The 19166-nt window shown below is 47.7% G+C and overlaps 1 protein-coding gene across 24 annotated transcripts in view; it reads right to left on the reverse strand.

Moving 5' to 3' along the window:
* ADGRL3 (adhesion G protein-coupled receptor L3) overlaps positions 1-19166 on the reverse strand; it is a 1804713-nt gene that overhangs the window by 1124400 nt on the left and 661147 nt on the right. For all 24 annotated transcript variants that reach the window (XM_033915103.1, XM_033915068.1, XM_033915049.1 and 21 more), the window contains one exon: positions 17976-18058. The gene's annotated coding sequence lies outside the window, so the exon portion shown is untranslated. The remainder of the gene's footprint in view (positions 1-17975; positions 18059-19166) is intronic.

The raw sequence follows: 19166 nt of genomic DNA on the forward strand, positions 1-19166 counted from the left end.
GATTTTCTTTTTGTCCCTAATTTAGTTGAGTGCACATCTTAGATTAGCACCCACACATCAATATCATATACAGAATCCAGGAATATGTGTATTCCCATGTATATTTGCTCTGCAGCTCCTCATTATCTCGCCACACTCCCCTTCAGGCACTTCGCTCATCAGATATGTCTCTCTTATCTGTACCCTTCTCCTCTAAAGCCCACTCCAGACTAGAGAGTTGCGCAGGGACAGAAATCCCACCCGTCCCCGCCAAAGTCCCACCCGTCCCCATGAGGAATCCCACCCGTCCCCACCCGTCCCCGAGAGGAATCCCCTCCATCCCCACCCGTCCCCGTGAGGAATCCCCTCCGTCCCCGCCCGTCCCTATAAACTTCAGAAATAGTTATTTAATTTAATTATGCTACTGAATTAAAGGCTCTGGTAGAAACCCATTTACAAATAAGCAAAAAGACTTTATTAATTTGGAAATATTAATTGGGAAGAATACATACTTTCTAAACGGGTTTCTACCAGAGCCTCTAATGTTTATAAATTTTTATCAACACAACTAATATACTACTTTATCCTGAAGCAAAAAAAAAAAAAAAAAAAAAGAAATAGAATTATTTTCCTACCTTTGTTTCCTGGTTTCTGCTTTCCTCATGTTCTCATTCAATTCCTTCCACTATCTCTCTTCCTTCTGCATCTTCCATTTGATCTGTTACTGTGCCTCTCCCTTTCTTCCCCCTTCCAAATTGGACTGGCACCCATCTTCTTCCCTCCGCTCCCCCCATAGTCTAGCATTTGACTTCTTCCCTGCCAGCGTCTTCTCCCTACTCTCTCTTCCCCATTTCCTTTCAGCGTCCTTCTCCCCCCTCTGTCTTCCACATGTGCTTTCAGTGTCCTTCTCCCCCTCTGCTTCCCCATGTCCTTTCAGCATCCTTCTCCACACCCCCGCCCCCGTCTTCCCCATGTCCTTTCAGCATCCTTCTCCCTCTCTGTCCTCCCCATGGCCTTTCAGCGTCCTTCTCCACCCACCCCCCCGTCTTCCCCATGTCCTTTCAGCGTCCTTCTCCACACCTTTGTCTTCCCCATGTGCTTTCAGCATCCTTCTTCCCCCTCTGTCTTCCACAAGTGCTTTCAGAGTCCTTCCCCCGCCCTTCCCATGGCCTTTCAGCGTCCTTCTCCACCACTTTGTCTTCCACAAGTGCTTTCAGTGTCCTTCACCCCCCCGGCCCGTCTTCCCCATAGCCTTTCAGTGTCCTTCTCCACCCCTTTGTCTTCTTCAGGGCTTTCAACATCCTTCTCCCTCCTCCTTCTCTCCCGCCCTGGGTGCATCACAGCCATCCAGGTCCCCTTACTTTTGTGGCGCTTCCCCGACCGACCGACAACAGCCCCAGTCCGACAAACCTCCCTGCCCTTAACCGCGAATCTAAATTAGATTTATAAATCTAATTTAGATTTGCGGTTACAGGGCAGGGAGGATTGTCAGACTGGGGCTGTTGTCGGTCGGTCGGTCGGAAAGCACCACAAAATTAAGGGGACCTGGCCGGCTGTGCCGCCCCCTCCCTTGGTAGCCACTCGAACCGTGAGGCTACTCTCCGTCTCCTTACCTGCCCTGCCTGCAGCACAGAGCCGAACAGAAGTCTTCCCGACGTCAGCGCTGACATCGGGAAGACTTCCGTTTGGCTCTGTGCTGCAAGCAGAGCAGGTAGGGAGAAGAAGAGCCGCGTGACTGAGTACATCCAGCCCCGCAGGAACCCCGCGACCCTCGGAGGCGTCCCCACGGGATCTCCGCGACCCTAGGGGGCGTCCCCGCGGGATCCCCGTGACCCGAAGAGGGAACCCGCGGGATGCCCGCAGGTCCCGCGGGATTCCCGTCATCCCCGTTCCCATGCAGCTCTCTACTCCAGACTCAGTCCATTGTTCGTTGCTGCACCATATGCCTGGAACAAACTGCCTGACTTGATATGTCAAGCTCTGTCTCTGGTAGTATTCAAATCCAGACTCAAAGCCCACTTCTTTGAAGATGCTTTCAAATTCTAAACTCAAACCCACCTTCTAAGCACCAGTATCTGTCTTATAATGCACTTTGTCTAGTTTGTCTCTCTTGACTAGATTGTTAAGATCTTTTGAGCAGGGACTCTTCTTTATTTTCCAATAATTTTTATGTCAGAAAATATGAACAGACAGAGCAATAAACCAATGCACACAGCCGTGAGCAAAGACAAATACAATACACAAAACTGACCATCAAGTAATACAGAGGCCGCAGCCAAACAGACCCCCCCCCCCCGCCAAGGTGAGACCCAGGGAGGGGGAAGACAGAGAGCAGCAACCAAAGTACAATAGGAAACAACTGTTCAAATTTTCCATTTATGAAAAAGAATAATCCCCCAGACAGTACAAACACCCGCATGCACACTCATCCATCCATCCAGCCCACCCTCCACCCGAGTGATTGGAAGAAAATATGCCAAGAGTTACAAGGATTGCAACTCCGCCAAGGCTGCCACCCAGATCAACCAGTAAAGCTGGTGAGAAGAGGATCCCCCTATACTAAAAACTTCCCAATGAGCCACTTCTGCAAGAGAACGTTTCCACCCCAGCACCTCCAGGGTGGACTCGTCCATCCAAAGCCTAAACACCTCCCCCCTTTGGCTATCAGGAGGGCTATATAAATAAAATGCCAATGTGCGTTCTCCCAAGCCCTGGTCTAGTATCTTCCCCCTCATGTCCCAAGATGAGAATCATGTAAGACCATTGAAGAGGGACCCCCACTATCTTAACCAGAAAATCCAGGACACCATTCCAATAAACACCCAACTCCGTGCATTCAATGAGCATATGCAACAAGGATCCCCTTCATACGTTTACACTCGATACAGACATCAGAATCCCATAGGTCCACCCTTGGGCCCCGGCTCTTAGTGAAACTGTAATTCCTGAAGTTGAGTGTTCCTAACCCCCTTGCTTGTATTAGAAAAGCATGCAGACAGAACTTCAACACTAATAGGTTCCCCCAGCTCTATAGACCACTGAGAGGCCAATGTATGCAATCTAGAATCTTCTCTCTCAGCACGGGCCAACCCATACCAGGTGGAAAGGGAATTCAAAGAAGAAGGAAGGGAAAGAAAAATATGATCTACCTTTAAAAAACGGGAGCCGAATGAATTCCTTGTGCAGTGGTCCGCAAAGTAATGGTGCAATTGGAGATAGGCAAAAAATGGCATGCAGGTAGGGACCAGCGGCTACGGAGATCTGCATAGGAGGGGAGTTAGCCGAGTTGACGTGCCCCAGACAAAGGCCAGAACTGAAGCACTCAGCCACCTATGAGCCCCCCCCCCCCCCCACTCCTGGAGAGAACTCAGGATTACCACAAAGGAAATAAAAAGTCCAATTTCCCTGCCCCTGAACAACCCTCTGACTCCATCAGAGCAGAGCCCGCTGCAAAGAGTCCAGCCACATCGAGGCAGAGCCCATCCGCGGTCTCTGCCACCGAGGGAGCTCCAGACCTGCCAAGGCTTGGTAGGGAGCTACCCACGAGTCCAAGAGGCCCTCAGGGGCGAAGCGGAAGCTGGCCGTGTAAAGCTCATAGACCCAGCGCAACAGGGCAGCCACATTGTAAAGCCGGAGGTCCGGCAAAGCCAACCCTCCCGGGCCCGAGCCTGGGTAAGCTGCCAGAATCCTATGTGTGCCCAGCGATTGTGCCAAATAAAAGATCCAGCAACAGATTTATAGACCCGTTCATCCACCCCCTTCAGCCAAAGAGGGAGCATCTGCAGAGGGTAAATTATCTTAGGTAGCAGGACCATTTTAACCAATGGAACCTTGCCCGATAGAGACAGAGGGAGCTCTCCCCAACGAAGACAATCGTCACAAAGCTGTTTGAGCTTATCTGATATGTTGCGATGATACACATGCGCCCAATCCGCACTGAGATAAATACCAAGATACTTGAGTTCTCCCACAGCCCAATGAAAGGGGAAAGCAGGCAGAAGGCGTGAAGCACAAGGGGACGTCACGGGCAAGGCCTCAGACTTGCAAAAATTAATACACAGTCCTGAAAAGGTCCCATAAAGGGCAATAAGATTAGTCAGGAGAGGGATGGACACCCGAGTGTTGCTGACAAAGAGCAGCATGTCATCTGCAAACATAGTTATCTTGCATTCTTCCAGCCCAACCTGAATGCCCGTAATCACAGGGGTATCCCATATCTTACTAGCCAAGGGTTCCAGCGAAAGAATAAACAAAAGCGGGGGATAAAGGGCAGCCCTGTCTCGTCCCCCGCAATAGAGGTCGTACGCCGCTTATTAATGAGCAACTGAGCGGTCGGGGCAGTATAAAGTCTAACAATCCAGGAATGGAACTTGTCGATAATACCATACTGTCCTAGGATCCAAAAGACATAAGGCAAGGTAACCTTATCAAAGGCCTTCTCCGCATCTAAACTACCAATAGGTTGTCGCCCCCACGACTCCTGCCCTCACGAAGTGCCACCAGGGCCTTCAGAATATTAGAAGAGGAGAATCGCCCTGGGACGAATCCCACCTGGTCAGGATGGATGAGACAAGGGACCACCTGAGCCAACCGTCCCACCAAGATGGCCGTAAGAAGCTTCATATCCTGGTTAAGCAGAGCTATGGGTCTGTAAGAGCCCACCAGCTCTGGGTCTTTCCCCAGCTTTGGGAGTACTACCACATGAGCATAGTTCAGGGAGAAGCCAGCCAGTGGCCTGCAAGTCTGCATACATGGCGCTCAAGGCCGGCCCAACGTGCGATATTAAGATTTTATAAAAACTTGGGTCCCATCCCGTCTGGGCCCCTTGGCCTTGCCAATAGCAACATGGATCTCCCCACAAGTGATAGGGGCATTTAACAAACTCTGGTAGGCCTCAGAAATTTTGGGGGGTGCCAGATCCCAAATAACATATCCCATGCATCGGTCATACGGTCCTGAGCTATACAGGCCACTATAAAAACAGACAAATTGGGCCTGGTTAGCCGAATCCTCAGTATTCAAGAGGGTGGGACTCTCACGAATGCAAGAGATACGTGTAGCTTTCCGGAAGGGCCGAACAAGATTGTCCAGTAACTTACCCACCTTGTTGCCCCATTTATATTTGGTTAAACTTGTAGACATCAATGTGAGTGAGAGCCCTTGCCGTCAGGATAGTATCAATGCGCTTACGCAAAGTGAGATAGGATTGACGGGCCTTCTTGGTGTTCTGTTGTATGTGTTGTGATCTACTCTCCCGCAATTGCTTAGCAAGTGATACCAATTCAGCATCCCGTTGTTTCTTCTTTCAAACTGTATATGCTATAATACAACCGCTAAGGTAAGCTTTTGCAGCCTCCCAAAACCCAACCACCACATAAAATAAAAAAACACCTTTTCCAACCCCCTCCCGCCCCCAAAACAAAGTAGAAAATACCCACTCCCTTCCACCCTACAGCAAGGCACCCCATAAAACAACCTGTACAGGCTAAACTGAGAATACAAGAAACGAACAGGACAGGCGCAAAGGATATCAACCAAAAATCCAAAAAGGCAGGGACCCCCACCTCACCTCTGAAGGACCCCCATGCCATTGAATAGATAGAGGCCACCCTATACAGAGAACGAAAACATAGAAAAAGTGAAACTAACAACGGACCCTCTCCTAAAGTCCAAGGGTTTAGAAACTACAAATGTAAACAAAAATTAGAGAGGGGCTCTGAGGCACCACCCGACTTAGGCACAGGAAGGCACCGACAGGAACTCCATGTGCCAGGCAAAGACCAAAGCAGAGGCAGCTCATCCAGAGGTGTCAGGGGTAGAGGCCTGAGGAAAACAAATGAAGACTATGTCAGGCAGGGATGGCCCGCGACCCCGGACCCAGAGCTGCAGCAAACACAATCCAACTGGGTCAAACAGCGACCCCAAAGGCAGAACAGGCTCAGGAACACAGTCCAGCAACTAAGGGACCAGCACTGGCAGAGCCAGAGTCCGGATATAGGCCTACAGATCTTCCAGGGTGTCACACATCTTCGGGCCTCCGGCTTCCATAATACGCACTCAAGCAGGGAACTGGACCACAAACCAGAGGCCCCGATAACGGAGCTCGGAGAAGTAAGGCACCAAAGCACACTGTTGCACAGCGACCTCTGCAGAATAGTCGTTGAACAGGAGGATCTTCTTGCCCGCAAATTCCAACAGGCCCTTCTTTAGATACAACGCCATCAGTTGTGCCTTAGAAACATAGAAACATAGAAATAGACGGCAGATAAGGGCCACGGCCCATCCAGTCTGCCCACCCTAATGACCCTCCCCTACCTTTGCCCTGTGAATAGATCCCACGTGAATAGATCCCATTTGGCCTTAAAATCAGGTACGCTGCTGGCCTCAATCACCTGAAGTGGAAGACTATTCCATCAATCAACCACCCTTTCAGTGAAAAATAATTTCCTGGTGTCACCGCGCAGTTTCCCGCCCCTGATTTTCCATGGATGCCCTCTTGTTGCCGTTGGTTCTCTTGAAAAAGAAGATCTCTTCCTCCGCCTCGATGCAGCCCATGAGATACTTGAACGTCTCGATCATGTCTCTTCTCTCTCTACGCTCCTCGAGCGAGTATAGCTATAATTTGTCTAGCCGTTCTTTGTACGGGAGATCCTTGAGTCCCTACGCTAAAAAAACACTATCGTGGTTTAGTAAAAGGGGAGGGGGGTATATTTGTCTATTTTTGTATAGTTGCTACTGAGGTGACGTTGCATATTTTTAAAGTCATCTGCCTTGACCTCTTTGAACCCCCCCCCCCCCAAATATAAATTATAATTAACATTTTCTCTGCATACAGTGTGCTTTGTGTTTTTAAAAAAAAAATGTATTGTTGGTAGATCATTTTGACTTGGTCATTTTAAAAGTAGCTCGGAAGCCAAAAAGTGTGGGCACCCCTGCTATAGAAGACAGGAGAAGGAGGGGTATGTGGAATTCCCCGAAACCAAGTGTCTGATCTGCTAAAAAGAATTATAAAACCAATCACTGAATGAACAGTAATGTGACATTAATAAGCCTATGAGAGGAACAATGAATGTCAGATAATACAAGTTAAACAAGAACATAACATTCTGAACATTTATGGAACACAACCATTTTTTCCTTCCAATCATATATACTGACTCTTCATAATCTATTAGCCTGACTGACAGGAAAAATCCTAGCTGTGGAGCTGACCATTAAGCTTGAGTCAAACAGCAGGCGCATCGGGAGGGGGGGGGCGGGGAGTTCAGCATACCATCCCTATCAGCGAAATTAAGGATCCAGGCTATAACAAGCCGGGGCAAGCCATCACCCTCTCTGCAGGGACCCAGGCGATGGACAGCTCCACCAGAATCCAGGCGCCTGCAGGTGAAAAGCCCACAGCCTCTGGGAGCCACTTCTCCATGAGGTCCCGCAGCTCTTCCTCTCGGAGAGTTTCCGCCAGTCACACGAACCTGATGTTGCGGCGACCTCGATTTTCCTGGTCCTCAAGGTGCTCATGCAGGGTAGAGCAGCGTGTTTCCACAGCCTGCAGCTGCGCCTCCATGGTGGAAGACTGTGATTCAGGTCTCCGCTGTCTGTAGACGCTGGCCATGACGCTCCAGGCTGTCGTGAATGTGATTGACCTTGGCCTGGAGTTTGGTAAGCCGATCATTGATCGCCGCCGAGATGATTTTTGTGAGTTCCTGGACCACGTCCTCCTGCAGCAACACTTTAGATGGGGAAGAGGGTGCAGACACCATCTTGGATGCCCCATGCGATCTCTGAGCCCTGGCAGGTCGCAGAGTCTTTATGGGCATAACTCAGCCAAAACCCCTCTGAAGCAGATCGCGGAGCTGCCCGCAGCACCCAGGAGGTAAGACGCGCGTTCCGGTGTAAATAGGGAGCAGGAGCAGGTAAAATGAAAGGCAATAAAGCAGGAAATTAGTCACGAGAGGGTCGGAGCAGGAGCAAGGAGTCACCACTTAGCTCTGCGTCATCACATCACATGTCTCTTAGCACTGTAGAAATGAGTAGGAGTAGTAGTGGGAATACCTATATGTAGAGTTTAGTCTTACCTAAGCCACAACAAATAGTGAAGGAAGTGATAGGCAATAAGAAAAATTCATTCAAGAAATGGAAAAAGGACAAATCTGAGGGGAACTGGAAAGAGCACAGGAAGTATCAAAAAGAATGTCACCATGAGGTTCGAAAAGCCAAAAGGGAGTCTGAAGAGAAGCTAGCAAGGGAAGCAAGAAATTTCAAACCGTTCTTTAGATATGTTAAAGGGAAGCAGCCGGCTAGAGAGGAGACAGGAAGGGAGTGGTGAAGGAGGAGAAGGTAGTAGCAGAAAGGCTTAACATGTTCTTCTCGTCTGTATTTACAAACGAGGACATGTCCAACATACTGGAACCTGAGCAATTCTTTAATGGAAGTCAAGCAGAAAAATTAACATCCATGGAAGTGAGCCTTGAGGATATGCATAGGCAGATAGAAAAACTAAAAACTGACAAATCCCCGGGTCTGGACAGCATATATCCAAGGGTTCTGAAGGAATTAAAGGAAGAGATAGCGGAACTACTGCAGCAAATTTGCAAGTTATCCCTGAAAACAGGTGCGATCCCGGAGGATTGAAAGATAGCCAATGTTACGCCCATCTTTAAAAGGGATCAAGAGGTGACCCGGGAAACTACAGGCCGGTGAGCCTGACCTCGGTTCCGGGGAAAATGGCAGAAGCACTGATAAAAGAAAATATCGATGAACATTTTGAAAGAAACAAACTTTTGATAACCAGCCAACATGGTTTCTGCAAGGGGAGATCGTGCCTAACAAACTTATTGCACTTCTTTGAAGGGATTAACAAATGGATGGACAAGGAGACTCCCATAGACATCGTATATCTAGATTTCCAAAAAGCCTTTGACAAGGTGCCCCATGAACGTCTACTCAGGAAACTGGAGAACCATGGGGTGGAAGGAGACGTACATAGATGGATCAGAAACTGGTTGGAGGGTAGAAAACAGAGGGTAGGAGTGAAGGGCCACTACTCGGACTGGAGGAGGCACAAGTGGTGTCCTGCAGGGCTCGGTGCTTGGGCCGCTGCTATTTAATATCTTCATAAATGATCTAGAAACAGGGACGAAGTGTGAGATAATAAAATTTGCAGACGACACCAAACTAATGGAGCTCGGACTAAAGAGGACTGTGAAGAATTGCAAAGGGACTTGAACAAACTAGGAGAATGGGCGACAAGATGGCAGATGAAGTTCAACATTGAGAAATGTAAAGTATTAGATGTGGGAAGCAGAAACCCGAGGTACAACTATATGATGGGAGGGATATTATTGAATAAGAGCACCCAGGAAAGGGACTTGGGGGTAATGGTGGATATGACAATGAAGCCGACGGCACAGTGCGCAGCGGCCACTATGAGAGCGAATAGAATGGTAGGTGTAATCAAGAAGGGTATTACAGCCAGAACGAAAGAAGTTATTCTGCCATTGTATCGGGCGATGGTGCGCCCGCATTTGGAGTACTGCGTCCAATATTGGTCGCCGTACCTTAAGAAGGATATGGCGTTACTCGAGAGGGTTCAGAGGAGAGCGACACATCTGATAAACGGTATGGAAAACCTGTCATACGCTGAGAGATTGGAGAAACTGAGTCTCTTTTCAAATTTTTCTTTTGCAGGAGCAGGGAAGCCGAAGGGAAGGCAAGCAGGGCAGCCGGAGCAGGCTGTGAGACCGGGGTCGCGAGAGTTAGCTCCGCCCACCCCACCCGCATCACTGGTTGCATCGGGCCCGGGCTCCCCTATAAGAAGAAAGGAGCCAGGGCACGAGGCAAACCTCGGCGCTTTTCAATTTTTTCTTTTGCAGGAGCAGGGAAGCCGAAGGGAAGGCAAGCAGGGCAGCCAGAGCAGGTTGTGAGACCGGGGTCGCGAGAGTTAGCTCCGCCCACCCCACCCGCATCACTGGTTGCATCGGGCCCGGGCTCCCCTATAAGAAGAAGGGAGCCAGGGCACGAGGCAAACCTCGGAGCTTTTCAAATTTTTCTTTTGCAGGAGCAGGGAAGCCGAAGGGAAGGCAAGCAGGGCAGCCAGAGCAGGCTGTGAGACCGGGGTCGCGAGAGTTAGCTCCGCCCACCCCACCCGTGGCACTGGTTGCATCGGGCCCGGGCTCCCCTATAAGAAGAAGGGAACCAGGGCACGAGGCAAACCTCGGCGCTTTTCAAATTTTTCTTTTGCAGGAGCAGGGAAGCCGAAGGGAAGGCAAGCAAGGCAGCCAGAGCAGGCTGTGAGACCGGGGTCGCGAGAGTTAGCTCCGCCCACCCCACCCGCATCACTGGTTGTATTGGGCCCGGGCTCCCCTATAAGAAGAAGGGAGCCAACGGCGCCCAGCCGTTCGGAACGCGGCGAAGGAGCCCAGCAGCAAAATCTAACCTCTTAAAAAACCTCTCTCTACCCTTAAAAAAAAACAAAACATTTCTTCTCTCTCATATTCTCTTCTCTCTCTACCCTTTCAGCTAGCTGCACGCCGGGCACCACTCATACACATCGAGGGATCATAGGAGAAAGGAAATGGAGGCTGCAGGAACCCAGCGGAGCTATCCAGTGTACTGCATCGAGTGTCATATGTATGACTACCTCCCCTTCGGGAGGCAGGCGTACATATGCGGTCGATGCCAGGAACTGGATAGCCTGAGGAAGGAGGTCGGGAGACTGCAGGCCAGGGTTCAGGAGCTGGGAGGACTGCGCGCCTTAGAGGAACCATGCTGGATAATGGAGGATACTACCGGAGAGAGTCGCGTCACGGAGCAAGTAAGAGATCTCGAGAAATTCATCGAGGAGGCCTGCAGGATGGTGGCGGCACAGGACAAACAGCACATCAGAGGGGAATCAACAGTTGGATGGCAGAATCCACCAGACGCCACGGGAGTAGGACCTTGCGGAGGATCTGCACAGACAGAGGATATGGTGACCCAACAGAACCCAGAGGAAAAATTAGCGGATCGAGCCACGGACACAGACCTGAGACCAGAGAGACAACTGAGGAAGGGGAAGTCTGCAATTGTAGTGGGAGACTCAATCCTGAGAGAAGTGGACAGTCACATAGCAGAAGGGAGAGAGGACCGACTAGTGACTTGTCTCCCAGGGGCGAGAACGAAGGACGACATTGACAGAATAGAGAGAATCCTAGACGGAGCTGAGACAGAGGAGACAGCGGTGGTAGTCCACGTTGGAACCAACGACGTCAGCAGGAGGAGCTACAACAGGACTACACTAACTGAGCAGTTCAAGATCCTGGGGAGGAAACTGAAGCTGAGGACAAGGAGGATAGCCTTCTCAGAGATCCTGCCACTACCGAGGGCGGATACAAAGAGGCAGACCGAGCTGTAAGCAATGAACAGTTGGCTGAGGAGATGGTGCGAAGAGGAGGGTTTCCACTTTGTACGGAACTGGACAACTTTTTGGGGGAAGAACAAGCTCTACAGAAGGGACGGACTGCACCTGAGCACGGCTGGGACGAGTTGCTGGCACGCAACGTCCAGAGCGGCATAGACTTGGCTTTAAACTGAGGAGAAGGGGAAAGCTGACAGTCGACCTGAACTCGACACATCGGACCAAAGTATCGGACAAGGATACTGAACCAGAAATCTGTAAAAGAGGGCTCGGGACTGAGAGGGAACTTTTGGGAAAAGGACACAAGGATGCAATGCAGGGAGCAAATGCACAAACAAACCTAGCAATCATGCTTAAGAGAGAACAACAGGAGCCAGAGGGTCATCCAAACATGGGGAAGCGGGCTGAGGACGACTCAGACACTCCGCAGGATGGGGATGGACACAACAATGCTCGGGGGTTGGCAACCCATGAGGAGGTTGGCGGGAGCGCCAAGACCCGAGGAGAACCAGCGAAGAAGGCAAACAACCAGGACTTAAATTGTCTGTATACTAATGCTAGGAGCCTAAGAGCCAAAATGGGAGAACTAGAAGTCATAGCCAGTACAAAAGACCTGGACATAATCAGAGTCACAGAAACATGGTGGACTGATGACAACAAATGGGATGTGACCATACCAGGGTATAAACTCTACAGGAGAGACAGGACACACAAGAAGGGTGGAGGAATAGCGCTTTATATAAAGGACTCCATACCTTCAACCAGGATGGAAACAACAGTAAGGGCGGATGACTTGGAATCACTATGGGTTAAGCTACCTGGAGGAACTGGAGCAGACATAAAAGTGGGTCTGTACTATCACCCACCTGGACAACCAGAAGCACTCGACCAGGACCTGGAGGCTGAGCTGAGGCAGGTATGCAAAAGCGGAAGCGTGATGGTGATGGGGGATTTCAACTACCCTGGGATAGACTGGAATATTGGACACTCAAACAGCATGAGGGAGAGCAAATTCCTGGAAACCACGAGGGACTGTTTCATGGATCAGCTGGTCACGGAACCAACACGGGGAGATGCCACTCTTGACCTAATCCTCAATGGGCCAGGGGGACCTGCAAAGGAGGTGGCAGTGCTAGGGCCCCTAGGAAACAGTGATCACAACATGATCCAGTGTAAGCTGGAAATTGGATCATCAAAGGTGAAAAGAACCACAGCGACAGCACTCAACTTCAAAAAAGGGAATTATGATGGCATGAGGAATATGGTGGGAAAGAAACTCAACAGCAACGCAAGGAAGATCGAGTCTGTTGAAAAAGCCTGGTCCCTACTCAAGGGCACGGTGCATGAGGCACAGAACCTGTACATCCCCAGATTCAGGAAGGGGTGAAAAAAAAATTGAACAAAAAACCCGGTGTGGATAACAACTGCAGTGAAAAAGGCGATAAGTGACAAGAAAGCATCGTTCAAAAAATGGAAAAAGGACCAAACAAAGGACAACCAAAAGGAGTACAAAGAACACCGAAGGGAGTGTCACCGTGTGGTTAGGAAAGCTAAAAGAGAATATGAGGAGAGACTGGTGGGGGAAGCAACAAACTTCAAATTGTTCTTCAGATATGTGAAGGGGAAGCAACCTGCAAGGGAGGAAGTGGGGCCTTTGGATGATGGAGACAAAAAGGGAGTGATAAAGGAGGAAAAAGAGATAGCTGACAGGTTAAATAAGTTCTTCACGTCAGTCTTCACGAGGGAGGACACATCCAATATTCCAGAACCGGAGGACATCGTAAATGGGGATCGGGATGAAAAGCTGGCCCAACTAGAGGTAAGCTGAGAGGATGTCCTCAAGCAGATAGACAGACTAAAGAGTGACAAATCGCCAGGTCCGGACGGCATTCACCCAAGGGTACTCAAGGAACTAAAGAACAAAATATCAGAGCCACTTCGCCAAATATGTAACCTGTCCTTAAAAACTGGAGAGATCCCGGAGGACTGGAAAATTGCAAATGTCACGCCCGTCTTCAAGAAGGGTTCAAGGGGGGACCCGGGAAACTACAGGCCGGTGAGCTTGACCTCGGTCCCGGGAAAGATGATGGAAGCGCTGATTAAGGACAGCATCTGTGAACACATAGAAAACAATGGACAGCTAAATCTGAGCCAGCACGGCTTCTGCAAGGGTAGGTCATGCCTCACAAACTTATTGTACTTCTTCGAGGGGGTAAACAGCCAGGTGGATAAAGGGGAATCCATCGACATCATTTACCTTGACTTTCAAAAAGCCTTCGACAAGGTACCACATGAAAGGCTGCTTAAAAAGCTGTGGAAACATGGAGTGCAAGGGGAGGTCCACCGATGGATCAAAAACTGGCTGGCAGGCAGGAAACAGAGGGTTGGAGTAAAGGGCCATTACTCAGACTGGCAATGGGTCACGAGCAGAGTTCCGCAGGGGTCGATGCTGGGACTGCTCCTGTTTAATGTATTTATTGATGACCTGGAGGCGGGAACAAATTGTGAGGTTGTTAAATTTGCAGATGACACCAAACTCTACCGCAGGGTAGAAACCATGGAAGACTGCGAAGATCTGCAAAGGGACCTAACGACACTAGAAGAATGGGCCAAAAAGTGGCAAATGAGCTTTAACGTAGGGAAATGCAAGGTCAAGCATGTAGGGAAAAAGAACCCGATTGTTCAGCTACAAAATGGGGGGATCACTGCTAGGGGTAAGTAACCTTGAAAGAGACCTGGGAGTGATGGTAGACACAACCTTGAAGGCGTCGGCACAGTGCGCCACAGCCTCAAGAAAAGCAAACAAAATGTTGGGTATCATTAAGAAGGGTATCACGACCAGGACGAAGGAGGTCATCCTCCCACTGTATCGTGCAATGGTGCGCCCGCATCTGGAATACTGTGTCCAGTCCTGGTCGCCGTACCTCATGAAGGACATGGCGGTACTTGAGGGAGTCCAGAGAAGAGCAACTAAACTGATAAAGGGTATGGAAAACCTCCCATATACTGACAGACTGAAAAAGCTGGGACTATTCTCCCTGGAAAAGCGGAGATTTAGAGGAGACATGATAGAAACCTTCAAGATCCTGAAGGGTATAGAAAAGGTAGACAGGGACAGATTTTTCAGATTATGGGGAACCACAAGTACAAGGGGGCACTCGGAGAAATTAAAAGGGGGCAGGTTTAGAACAAATGCCAGAAAGTTCTTTTTCACCCAGAGGGTGGTAGATACATGGAATGCGCTTCCGGAGGCTGTGATAGGCCGGAGCACATTACAAGGCTTCAAAGAAGGTTTGGATAGGTTCCTGGAGGATAAAGGAATTGAGGGGTACAGATAGGAGTAGAGGTAGGTTAAGGGATAGTCTGAGACCACTGCTCAGGCAATGGGCCTGATGGGCTGCCGCGGGAGCGGACCGCTGGGCGAGATGGACCTCTGGTCTGCCTCAGCGGAGGCAATTTCTTATGTTCTTATGTTCTTATGATAGAGACTTACAAGATCATGAAGGGCATAGAGAGAGTAGAGAGGGACAGATTCTTCAAACTTTAGAAAAATAAAAGAACAAGAGGGCACTCGGAAAAGCTGATAAGTGACAGATTCAAAACGAATACTAGGAAGTTTTTTTTTACCCAACATGTGGTGGACACTTGGAATGCGCTTCCAGAGGACATAATAGGGCAGAGTATGGTACTGGGGTTTAAGAAAGGATTGGACAATTTCCTACTGGAAAAGGGGATAGAGGGGTATAGATAAGAGGATTACTGCACAGTCCTGGACCTGTTGGGCCGCCGCGTGAGCGGACTGCTGGGCACGTTGGACCTCAGGTCTGACCCAGCAGAGGCATTGCTTATGTTCTTATACAACCTCTTTTTTACTGCTTCCTTGAGACGCTTTACTTTTTGCAGCAATCCTCGGCAAACACAATATACAGGCACTTTGTTACTTATCTTCATTTTTTATGGTATGTCCCAACCTTTTTCACCATGGACCCCTGACGAAGGTTTGTCCGAAACATGGACCGTGTCAGATCCCTTGATTGGTAAAAGGGTTTTATTTTACTTATTTGCATTTTAATTTTGGTACAATAAATTTTTGCCTGCATCTTGTACACAGTCTGCAGTTTTGTTTGTTTTTCCTGCTTGGTTTTTTCTGCAGACAAAGTTGGACTTACTCCTTTGTTTTGTTGCTCTTATACAACCTCTTGACATTTCTATGAAGTGTGGATCTCCATGTGTAAATCAATAGTGTAGACATCTGTTCACCTTTGCTGTGGCTGGCGGTATCTCTAAGCCCTGCCAGATAAAGACCTTTTTTGATGGCCCAAAACTCCTATCAAGATCAGCATTCATGGCAAAGTCCCTGAGCCTCCCCCACTGCCAGCACACTGTGTAAGCTCAGTTTTCATGCATGTATGACAATTGAGCAAGTTGAACGTTTCCGTAGTGGCCCAGGGACACTTAAGTAACTCTTAAGCTTAGTATGAGTTCAAGATGCAGAAGAAGGAGTTTAGATAGCATTTATTGGGGGAGGGGGGGTCCTTGTCATCTAAGATAATTATATTGTGAGTTGGAGGGTAACACTTGGAAGAAAAGAATGGGGCAGGGGAGAAGATAAAGCTTTGTGCCCACCCAAAAATGGTAGTCTGCCTACACTATTAGTATAGTGACTTTCTAAAATTGGTATTTGTACATGTATGTTATATTCACATATAAATGCTGCTATCTACATGTGAATAAGTTTATAAAATAATGGCCTTAGGACTACCATTAATTTATCACTAACTTGCACTATTTTTTGCACAGGTCCCATTTTAAGTATAGTAGACTCAGTTAACTGGCACCCATGGGGATTGATAGATGCCAGATGTCAGGGTTACTATTAAAAATAGGCCTAACTAATACTATACCCCATACTATGCCATATCATAAACTGGTCCAGACAAACTACCAGACATGTGGTAAGCAAAGCGTGGGCGTACTCGGGTGTGGCGTGCCAAATTTACACTTAATTCCCACCAGAAATTTATTTTATTTTTATTTAAAGTATTCCAGTATTTCTTTGTTTTGGGTTTTTTTTTTTTTTTTTGCTGATTGCTTAAGAACATAAGAATTGCCATCTCCGGATCAGACCCTGGGTCTCATCAAGTCCGGTGATCCGCACACGCGGAGGCCCCACCAGGTGTACCCTGGCATAGTTTTAGTCCCCATATTACTGTTTGCTTCTCAAGGGAGATGTGCATCTAATTTACCCTTAAATCCTAGAACGGTGGATTCTGCAATTACTTCCTTTGGGAGAGCATTCCAGGTGTCCACCACTCGCTATGTGAAACAGAACTTCCTGATATTCATCCTGGACCTGTCCCCCCTCAGCTTCAGTCTATGTCCTCTTGTCCGCGTCACACTGGACATTGTAAATAACTGCTTTCCCTGCTCCATTTTGTCAAGTCCTTTCAGTATTTTGAAAGTCTCGATCAGATCCCCTCGCAGTCTCCTCTTCTCAAGGGAGAACAACCCCAGTCTCCTAAGTCATTCCTCGTAGTCCAGGTTCTCCATACCTTTCACTAGCTTTGTTGCTCGTCTCTGCATCCTCTCTAGCAGTTTTATATCCTTCTTTAGGTATGGAGACCAATGCTGGACGCAGTATTCCAGGTATGGTCTGACCATGGCTCTGTAGTGCGGTATTATAACTTTCTCTGATCTACTCGTAATTCCCTTCTTTATCATGCCTAGCATTCTATTTGCTTTCTTCGCTGCTGCCGCACATTGCGCCGATGGTTTCAGGGTCCTATCTATCAGTACACCCAGGTCCTTTTCCTGTTCGGTCTTTCCCAGAGTTACCACCTGACATACTATACTTGTGATCTTTATTTTTTTCTGCCTAAATGCATCACTTTGCATTTTTCCACATTAAAATTCATCTGCCATTTATCTGCCCACTTCTCCAATTGATTCAAGTCGCTCTGGAGTTCCTCGATGTCCTTCTGATTGCCCGGCATAGCTTTGTGTCATCTGCAAACTTGATGATTTCACGGGATGTTCCTTCTTCCAGGTCATTTATGAAAATATTAAATAAGATGGGTCCAAGTACTGAGCCCTGGGGTACACCGCTAGTCACTTTTTCCCATTCTGAGAACTTCCCATTTATGCCCACTCTCTGTTTTCTGTTCTCTGGTTGCTTGAGTTCCAGTTAACAGAGAGAGTCTACTGTAATGGGTTATCAATAATATGCATTAGTGGTAGCCCACATTGACAATGTCTGTCTTAATATATTTTCTTTCAATAAAGATAGTAATTGAACAACTTAATTCCAAAACAGCATAAACATTGCTTTTAAATCAATGATTCTTTTGTCCAGTCTCTCTTTGTTGGAACAATAATTTACAAGGACAATGGCAGAAAACTTATATTTCAAAGAAAGAGAACTTGGCAAATCATGCATGAGGAATCAGCAGTACTGTTCACCATTTAATTCTAATGGGATTTCTTTTGATTGCAATACAAAACTGCTGATTATTTTTATAAATTTGGAATTGAGCTATAGTTCCCCAATACCTGCCAGTTCATTTTGAAATCTGGTATGTCTTCCACTAAATCATTAAATTACCTTTTGAAAAAGAATGTCTTCTAGGTCCTTCTACGCTTGTTCACATAAAAGAAAACATGTCCGATTGTACTAGTTCTTTCACACTGTAAAATAATAAAGTGAGGGAATGTTACTTTAATATTCTTTATGCAGATCTGTCCTTCTTTCAAAATTACTAGAAAAAGCAGTCTTTTCATCAATAACTGTGTTGCAGAAATTGTTCTTTTGGATCATATTCATGCAAAATATTTATTGCTTATTTTAATGACAATTAATCCAACCGTTATGCTCTCACTTTCCCTGATCTTTCATACTTGCTGGGCATGCACATTCTAGGTGACTGAACAAGGTTCTTTTTTTTCCTTTATCTGACTGACTTTAGCATTTCCATCTCATCTAACAGACTGCCCTTCCGGTTTTGCACATCTCTTGGAGGTTCAGGTTTGTAGCACATTAAGCACACAAATATAATACCCAAACTGCCTCTTTAAGCTGAAACCAGCAAAATTATTTCCACATTAGCAGAGATCCAAGCTTGACTTGTGGGGTGTTACATATTTAGAAACAGAAACCTAAATCAATGAAATTACTAAGGTGTTATTTTATTAAATTGTGGTAAAAAGTGGCCTTAGCGCAACCTTGTACAGGGTTTTTCCTGCAAACTAAGGCCATTTTTTATCACAGCTATAAAAATGGTCTTTTCTATTTTTTTGTATTAATGGCTATGCACTAATTTTGCTATTAGCATGTCACCATTAAAGTCAATTGGTGCATGTGTACTTGCCACCGCTCATTCTGTACGCAGTAAGGAGCCGATTCTATAAACAGCGCCTAAAGCCGGCACCTAAAATAAATAAGGCGGCCACATGTCAATTATGCTTACACACTGTTTGCAGAATCGCTAACGGTGCGCTTACATAAAAACTTAGGCACCTGAAATGTAGGTGAGGGTTTTAAAGGCCCACATGTCCGGTGCCTAAAGGCTCCTTTTACTAAGGTATGCTAGTGTTTGTAGTGCACGCTGCATTGGCCCGCGCGCTAACCCCATGCTACGCGCCAAGAACTAATGCCAGCTTAATGCTGTTAGCATCTCGCGCACGTGCTAAAAACACTAGTGCAGCTTAGTAAAAGGAGTCCTAAGTTTTTGGAGAATTGTACTTAGTGATGCCTAACTCAAGCTCCATCCATATAAACACCCACTTAGGTGTTAGG

This window comes from Geotrypetes seraphini, chromosome 1 (genome assembly GCF_902459505.1).
Source record: "Geotrypetes seraphini chromosome 1, aGeoSer1.1, whole genome shotgun sequence".
Classification (NCBI taxonomy): Eukaryota; Metazoa; Chordata; class Amphibia; order Gymnophiona; family Dermophiidae; genus Geotrypetes; species Geotrypetes seraphini.